The sequence below is a fragment of the Hordeum vulgare genome, chromosome 4H (genome assembly GCF_904849725.1).
Source record: "Hordeum vulgare subsp. vulgare chromosome 4H, MorexV3_pseudomolecules_assembly, whole genome shotgun sequence".
Taxonomy (NCBI): domain Eukaryota; kingdom Viridiplantae; phylum Streptophyta; class Magnoliopsida; order Poales; family Poaceae; genus Hordeum; species Hordeum vulgare.
The window spans coordinates 65,228,095-65,237,676 of record NC_058521.1 but is presented as its reverse complement, the minus strand read 5'-3'; the positions used below and the strand labels follow the sequence as shown (position 1 = coordinate 65,237,676).

General features: G+C 45.5%; 1 pseudogene; it reads left to right on the top strand.

Annotated features, from left to right (window-relative positions):
* The first annotated feature begins 617 nt into the window (after positions 1 to 617).
* Positions 618 to 6,006, top strand: LOC123450274 (annotated as a pseudogene).
* The last annotated feature ends 3,576 nt before the right edge of the window (positions 6,007 to 9,582 follow it).

Sequence of the window (9,582 nt, the reverse complement as noted above, 5' to 3'; positions counted from 1 at the left end):
CCGCCTGAGCCCCAACCATGCCTCCAACACCGCCGGAACCGTCTCCCATTCACACACAATCGGTATTGCCTCTTCTAGACTCTGAGGATCTCGTTGGACGCGGATATGAGGCGACTGAACTAATTGCCGCACGGTGAAATCCGAGCGGGCACAGGGGACGCACGGGCGACGCTTCGCAAAGCTCTCATCGGGGCAAGGCACTGGTGGCCTCCACCCTCCCTGGTTTTGCTTCCAAAAGTCGTCTGCTCATCCCCAGGATCCCCTCTCAAGTGGTGAGTTGATGTTTGTTAAACTTTTTAGATGTTTAGTTTTGGAAAGTTCTGTCTTTAGATGTTCCGTAGAATTGAGTATCTTGGCTAAGAGAAAGCGTTTGCACTGCTAAATTTTGTTCACCATTTGTCATGTACACGTTGATATACTCTTCACAAGAGAACATAAGTTTGCAAAAATCTCTTATTTTCTGCTTGGAGGCTAACACAAAAATAAGCTCCAGTAATTTCTTTCCGCATGCCCCGTTTCATAATAGTTTGTTCTTCAGTGAGTTTACTGATCTATGGTGAGTTTGGGTAAAAGGTTATACTGTCTTTGGCTTTATAACACTGAAAAGAAATTCCACGATGTGTTATTATGACATTCAGGTCAGGGAGATTGAGAAGTTGCTTGAGACGTTGGCAAAACTACTCAAGGATCTTCAGGTGAGTAAATAGAACCAAATTGGAGTTGTTCAATTTACCTAACTTCAAATATTAGGGTGAATCAATCTACACATGTGAACTATTTGTTTTGTAAAATTAAAATAATGAAAGAAATAAGAAACTATATATTGATCATTTAAAAATAATTGTTGTCATATATAGGGGAAATGATGCGACAACGAGTACTAGCTCGCCATCATGGGATCTAGGTTGTTTGTTGGGCCAGCTGACTAGAGGCATCAAGTGAAGAAGAGAGACATATCAAGGATGGAGGTGTGTCTAGCTTCTCCCTCATCAAATATACCTTACTAAGAGATCTGCTTGATGGGGCATGCTGCCATGGAGATTTTCTTAGAATGGCTACATCACAAATCGTCAGGGGTAGAATTACTATGTCGGATATCAGAATTAAATTAAGTAAGTGGCCATGGGTAGAATTAGCACTAAGAATTAGCACTAGACAGAAAATAGGTGAGCACTACTGATCATGAAAATCAGACATCGCCACATCTGGGATAACCATGGCATGCTGACCATGCAGGCATACAGAACAACCATCGCTGCCGCTTCCTTTAATCCATGACGATGGAGAGGCGGCATCTCCTGCATAACAAGGCAGAGGTGGCCCACCTCCGACGTGGTCGTGCTCGATCTGGTCATCCTCCACGCCGGTGTGTACATGATGTCCCCACTCCATCCCTGCAGGCCGTAGTCTTGGAGAAGAGGGTGATGCGATAGTTGTATTATTTCGATCTATTTGTGGTAGCATATTAGCAGCACTGTAGGATAGACATGTTTTCTATTGCAAGTGAAGGTTCTTAGTCACTGGTACCATTATCGTTTTGGTTTGAAATGAATAACCAAACTGGCCTTAGCAAAGCTGCTAAGCATATACTCTGTTCATATTTTTACACAAATGCTAGCATTAGATATGTACTCCCTCTCTAACTAATATAAGAGCATTTAGATCATTAAAATAGTGATATAAATGCTCTTATATTACTCTAAACATTCTTATATTAGTTTACAGAGAGAGTACTTTATACTAAGTTTTTTTCTTTCCGGTTCTGTGCTTAGTAGGAATGGCTCTCGAGATGCTCCGCAGAGGACATCTCCAGCAACTCCGCGGTCATCTCGTGTGGCAAAACCCGGGGGTATGAAACTGACTCCGCAGGGATCACACCAACATGAACACCTACAGAGAGGAGCCCAAAGGTCATGGAGCGTTGTTCAGCACGGAGCCTAGTTAGTGAGGTAGAAATTTACGTGTTTGACAGTCATTGCGTTACTGATTGCCCTCATTGGCTTTAAATTTGCAACTTTCTGTTCAGTTCAAAAACACTCGACATCCAAAGTACCCCCTTCAATATTTTCTACAAGAACTGAACTTTCATTTCTCGAAAAGCCTTGTGCATCCCACGGTACGCCTTGTCATTTAGCCACCTGCAAATGTGTACAATTAGCTCTCCTAGAACTAGTATGATGGTGGCTTTAGCATCCATAATTAGTTCAGCACTGGAAAATGTCGAATCTTTCATAGGAAGATTCATTTATATTACTTAATTTATATTGTCTACATTCATTTTTCAGAAGAAGCGCCCAAGCAGGCTAACTGAGCTGGACTCTAAGGTCAATCGGCTCCAAGATGAGCTGAAGAAGACAAAGGAACAGCTGAGCGCATCTGAGTCACGAAGGCGCCAAGCACAACATGAGGATGATGAAGCAAAGAAGCAGGGGCAGGATGCATCGTCGAAGCTGGAGGACTCGCAGTGCCAGCTTGTTGAGCTCTTAGCAGCAAAGGAATCCCGTCTTCAGGAGCGGCGCAAGATCCAACATGAGCATGATCGCACCTGGTAGGCCGAGCTTGAGGCATTGCAGAAATAGCAGTCCGCGGATGCTCCTGCACTCAGCTCAGCGTTGTCCAAGATCCTGAGGCTGAAGTTCCAGCGGGAGGTGACAGTTCACCATATTCGTTTTATACAGCCAGTGCCAAGCAACGTGAGCATGCAGACTCTAGGCTTGAAGCCCTGGAGCAAGAGATGGAGCTCAGGCTTGCAACGATTGAAGGCCTGAAGGTAAATGTCAATGAAAGTGACAAGGCTGCAGCTAATGCAAATGCCATGGCAACTGAGACCAAGCTACAACTTGAGACCGCAAAGGCCACCATTGACTCACTCCTATGTGAGGGTGTCTGGTTGTAGGAATGCCTGAGGTCAAAGGACATAGAGCTCAGTAAGTCTAATCTAAAGGAGGCTCAAGCTGCAGGTGATGAAATTCAGAATGAGGCACAGGCAGGCAATGCCAATGGTGGCTTTGGCAGCCCATTGAATGAAGTTCTAAAAAGAGCCCTCATCCCACCAGTGACATGAATGGAAGATGTCGAAGTCCTGACCCAGAGATTGAGCCCTTGGCCCTTGCGGATGGCCCTTGTGGTGGCTAAGATTTGGTACCAGGAGAGCAAACTGGGATGACCTTCGAGACAAAGACAGTCTATGAGATGCTGGAGAAAGTCAAGTCTGAGTGCAGGCGCCAAGTGTGTGATATCGAGCTCAAGCTGAAGAGCAAGACTAACGAGCTCATGGCAGCGTAGGCAGCACTGACCTTCACATGTCACACGGGTTGAGAGAAATGCAGCCGGAGCTGGAGCCGAAGCTGATGAAGTCGATCACCGACAAAGCAGGGCTCACGGCGAATCTGATGGACAAGGAGAACATGCTGCAGAGCCGTCGGAGGAGAACGAGACCCTCAAGTCGGAGGCCGAAGGAAGGAGGCCGGCATGCAGCAGCTGGAGCAGGACGTGTAGATGCGGCTTGGGTACGTGACGGAGGAGGCTAACAAGAGCAGCCGGCGCGCAGCCTGGGCCTTGGAGCAGGTGGACGCGGCCGAGGTAGCCAACGCTGGGCGGAAGCAAAGCTGCATCGGCTGCGCATGCGGTCCGACCAGTGGCGCAAGGCCGCAAAGGTCACCGCCGCCCTTGCTGGCGGTGGCAACAATGGTGGCCTGATGGTGGAGAGGACCGAGTCGCTGGACACGGAGTACAACGGGTCGATAGGCGGAAAGCTAATGGGGTATGTACTAACAAATTTTTTATTTCCCGTTCTGTGTTTAGTAGGAATGGCTCTCGAGATGCTCCGCAGAGGACATCTCCAGCAACTCCATGGTCATCTCGTGTGGCAAAACCCGGGGGTATGAAACTGACTCCGCAGGGATCACACCAACAAGAACACCTACAGAGAGGAGCCCAAAGGTCATGGAGCGTTGTTCCGCACGGAGCCCAGTTAGTGAGGTAGAAATTTACTTGCTTGACAGTCATTGCGTTACTGATTGCCCTCGTTGGCTTTAAATTTGCCACTTTCTATTCAGTTCAAAAACACTCGACATCCAAAGTACCCCTTTCAATATTTTCTACAAGAACTGAACTTTCGTTTCTCGAAAAGCGTTGTGCATCCCACTGTACGCCTTGTCATTTAGCCACCTGCAAATGTGTACAATTAGCTCTCCTAGAAGTAGTATGATGATGGCTTTAGCATCTATAATTAGTTCAGCACTGGAAAATGTCGAATCTTTCATAGGAAGATTCATTTATATTACTTAATTTATATTGTCTACATTCATTTTTCAGAAGAAGCGCCCAAGCAGGCTAACTGAGCTGGACTCTAAGGTCAATCAGCTCCAAGATGAGCTAAAGAAGACAAAGGAACAGGTGAGCGCATCTGAGTCACGAAGGCGCCAAGCACAGCATGAGGATGATGAAGCAAAGAAGCAGGGGCAGGATGCATCGTCGAAGCTGGAGGACTCGCAGTGCCAGCTTGTTGAGCTCTCAGCAGCAAAGGAATCATGTCTTCATGAGCGGCGCAAGATCCAACACGAGCGTGATCGCACCTGGTAGGCCGAGCTTGAGGCATTGCAGAAATAGCAGTCCGCGGATGCTCCTGCACTCAGCTCAGCATTGTCCAAGATCCTGAGGCTGAAGTTGCAGCGGGAGGTGACAATTCACCATATTCGTTTTATACAGCCAGTGCCAAGCAACGTGAGCATGCAGACTCTAAGCTTGAAGTGCTGGAGCAGGAGATGGAGCTCAGGCTTGCAACGATTGAAGGCCTGAAGGTAAATGTCAATGAAAGTGACAAGGCTGCAGCTAATGCAAATGCCATGGCAACTGAGACCAAGCTACAGCTTGAGACCGCAAAGTCCACCATTGACTCACTCCTATGTGAGGGTGTCTGGTTGTAGGAATGCCTGAGGTCAAAGGACATAGAGCTCAGTAAGTCTAATCTAAAGGAGGCTCAGGCTGCAGGTGATGAAATTCAGAATGAGGCACAGGCAGGCAATGCCAATGGTGGCTTTGGCAGTCCATTGACTGAAGTTCTGAAAACAGCCCTCATCCCACCGGTGACATGAATGGAAGATGTCGAAGTCCTGACCCAGAGATTGAGCCCTTGGCCCTTGCGGATGGCGCTTGAGGTGGCTAAGATGAGGTTCCAGGAGAGCAAACTGGGATGACCTTCAAGACAAAGACAGTCTATGAGATGCTGGAGAATGTCAAGTCTGAGTGCAGGCGCCAAGTGTGTGATATCGAGCTCAAGCTGAAGAGCAAGACTAACGAGCTCATGGCAGCGTAGGCAGCACTGACAGGCAACGTACAAGAGGACCTTCACATGTCACACGGGTTGAGAGAAATGCAGCCGGAGCTGGAGCCGAAGCTGATGAAGTCGATCACCGACAAAGCAGGGCTCCAGGCGAATCTGATGGACAAGGAGAACACGCTGTAGAGCCGTCGGAGGAGAACGAGACCCTCAAGTCGGAGGCCGAAGGAAGGAGGCCCGCATGCAGCAGCTGGAGCAGGACGTGGAGATGCGGCTCGGGTACGTGACGGAGGAGGCCAACAAGAGCAGCCGTCGCGCAGCCTGGGCGTTGGAGCAGGTGGACGCGGCCCAGGCAGCCAGCGCTGAGGCGGAAGCAAAGCTGTGTCGGCTGCGCATGCGGTCCGACCAGTGGAGCAAGGCCGCAAAGGTCACCGCCGCCCTTGCTGGCGGTGGCAACAATGGTGGCCTGATGGTGGAGAGGACCGAGTCGCTGGACACGGAGTACAACGGGTCAATAGGCGGAAAGCTAATGGGGTATGTACTAACAAATAAGTATTTTCGGGCAGAGGGAGTATGTACTAACAAAAAAGTTCATGAAAATGTTCAACCGGACTAAAACTATTCCACCTTAATTGGCATGTAGGTCAAACCTGGCTTGTCTTGTGTCTGAAGGTTTTCTTACCTTGTTTGATTGTTGGCAGTCCTATCTTATGTACGAGTACTGAATGGCCTTGCCTAGAGTCTCAGAGATAGTCAAACTCTGAATTTCCCTCTTGGTTATATCTTTTGTTTTCGTCCAGTACTAATGATATCAAATTTGTGAGAGGTGTAAAACATCACGTTAGGTGTCCTTCCTTGTTCAAAGTTAATTGTAATTTTGATAATACTTTAGAAGAATAATGCATGATATCTTCAACCGAGGCATGAGTAATCAGATGCTACAAACATGGACATTACAGTTGCAAACTTTTTATGTACTAACTTAATTTATAGACACTCCTTTCAGATAGCTGCCCCTGTCAATGGTCCATTATATTTACATTGTTGCTGATTTGTGTTCTTATGTGGATCATGCGACGTTGTGCAAATGAGGTTTAATGTTGTATTTTTTTAATAGGAGTTGCCATGACAAATGAAAATGATATGTGTCACAAGTGCACACTTGAAGTTTGCCATCATGTTTTAACTTCTATGCCCGGTGGCTATGGAGGAACAAGTGTGTCATGACAGGGTGGTTTTGGCAATTGAGGTATGAACCTAGAAATTAATCTTGGAGATTGATTGCCTCATAATGCTAGATTGTGCTTGGAGGGTTGAAATCGTGGTGGTTGCTGGAAAGGAATTATAAAAGGAGACGACATGCATCTCACGTTTGACACGTTTCTAAAATAGTATCCTGTCTTTATGCGCATGTAGCATGATAACAATTAAGAACTACCAGGTGACTACCCAATTCAATTTGGCCTAGGACCTCTAGATATAGTCATCAATTGGTTAGTAGAATTTATATTAGTATAATACTAGAGTAGAAGCTCTTTTCCTATTTTTCATGCATGGAGATAGAAAAAACCATGATATGATGCACAAGATTTTGACTATTTTAAAGAATATTTTCTCAATCTAACATGTAAATTGTATTCACGCAGTTGCTTTGCTTTTGAACTGGCTCGCAGGCTTTTGTTATATGTGCTGACCAAATGAAGTTCCAAGTTTTTTCGCACTCGAGGGGAATATTGGGCGCTCTAACTACAGATTTCTTACAGAATGGGTATGTTCGGGACTAAACAAAGATTCAAGCTAAGACAACTATTATGTTATTTTAGTTGGGTTCATTTAGCTTCTAAAAACTATTCCTTTAAATATATGTCACATTTTTTTGTAAGTATAATTATTTGCACATTGTGTATCTAATGTCACCGATAGATCATTTAGACCAGATATTTTGTTTTCAAATGACGTGTTTATTTTTTAATTGTTTACTCCTTTTTTATAAGACATGAAAGGGGGAACAGGATTATGTAATATAAGGATATGTATACTAATTTTGTTCTATCGAAGATAACAAGGAAATTTATGACTTATAAAATTATATTTTTTATGTTTTATTATGTCACAATTTGAGTTTTAGACTTTTTGATAGTTTTGACTAAGTATATAATAATATATACGTGTACTAGAAATTATAAATGCTGGTCCGAGTGAGGTATCTAAATCTAGGCAATCAAATTTGTTCAATATCAACTCCTTGATTTCTATATATCCTTGGCCCACTATTGAAACATACATTGGCCGAGATAACTTAGGGAAGAGGGAGTTGTTGAACCATGTCTGTAGGCCGACAGCGACAACGAGCGTGGTGATTGTGATGGGGTGCGACGAGGACATCCGCGCGTGCCAATAGCTGCTTCATGTCCCACCAGTTCTTTTGTACCTAAGCGCACACAGACCACGTGACGGAGAGAGGTCGGATTTAGACGACTAGAGATGCCGATCAAGGTAGGTCGGGTGAGGCGCAAGAGAGTGGTATACCATGTCGTTATGCCCTCGATGGACTGTACCATGGAGAACGCGAGAACCCGCATTCCCGGTGAGCCGAATCGCCCACTCCCGCGGTGGCAGCATGGGGCAGGGTGTCGTAGTGGGGATCACGAGGCACGACGAGATGGACATGATCTCGGTCCTGTCGACGCAGGCGAGGGCAACGGTTGGGTCGAGGGAGTCCCAATCTCGTCGATGCAGCAAAGGCCATCGCCCATGTGTATCCTGGGCTTGAGCGCGAGGAGGCTGGCGAGCATGATAAATGGCCGCTTGCGTGTACGTCACGGCGGGGAGGACCAAGGGGAGCTCTAGGAGTGGACGGCTGCCACGATCACGAGGGAGAGCGGATCCTTTGGGGTGGACGACTGTCGCGATTTTTTCAAGAGATAGATCGGATTGGGAGGAGCGAGGGTTCATGGTCGTTGCTTTTTGCATGCCCAGATGATGTGCGGGTAGCCAGATCGTGAGGGTGGAGGTCGACTGAACCGACCCGTTTGTTCGCTGGGCTTTTTCTACGTGGATCGAACGAGGCGTGGGTAACTATAACGTAGGAAGGGAGGTGAGGATTGATAGAAAGGGTGAGCGGTAACCCAACGAGGTTAAACCATCACGACGACTGCAGATCCCTCTTTTGGAATTCCTTCTTTCTATGTCTGCTGAAAAATTATTACCGTCGGTTCTTTACATTATTCGGTATTGAACCATTTTTGTACGGTGCGTGTTTTGGCCGAAGTGAAGTTACGTTTTAATGAGATATTTCTTTAACATGAGCAATGGTCCTTGCTTCTTATGGCCTGTTGATCTCTCTGCTCATGATACAAATGTAAATGATTCTTTTGATTGACATAGGCCTATTAATCACAAACCAAACTGCAAACTCCATTCATGTACAAATATTACTTTCATGATTCATAAATCATTTTCGTAAACTATTAGTTTATCATGGTCCTAAAAATAGGGTGTATCGTCATGATTTCGGTGTACTGTTTTAAAATTGTCGCAAAATGCAAGAGCTAGGGGGACAAGTACTCACACTCTCAGCTTCTCTACAAATGTAAGTCTGTTGGAAAGACAAAGACATGCGAGATTAAGTTGGAAAGACAAAGACATGCGGGCTTTTCATGTGTACTTTCCACTTATGGCATGAATAACATTATGAATAACTATGTGTTGGACACATGAGTCAAGATTTTCATAATATGCCTTTTCTCTCACATGAAGAGAAAACTTGCATGATTTTTCTAAATAGCACAAAAAAATACTAATAAAATACTTCAAAAATGTTCAACACAGCAGTGTTAACAGGAAACTAGAATTATGAGATTCTCAATTACCACAATTATTTTCTAATTATATTTTGTTATCCCGTGGCAACGCACGGGCACTCAACTAGTCAAATTACTAATAAACTCCCACTCAAATAGACATCCCTCTAGTTACTTGAGTGTCGCATGATCCAAATTCACTAGCTCAAGTCCGATCATCACGTGAGTTGAGTATAGTTTCAGTGGTAAACATCTCTATGCTAATCATATCAACTATACGATTCATGCTCGACCTTTCGGTCTCTTATGTTCCGAGGCCATGTCTGCAAATGCTAGGCTTGTCAAGTTTAACCCGAGCGTTTAGCGTGTGCAACTGTTTCACACCCGTTGTATGTGAACGTTGAGTCTATCATACCCGATTATCACGTGGTGTCTCGACACAACGAACTGTCGCAACGGTGCAAGGTCGGGGAGAACACAATTTTATCTTGAAATTTT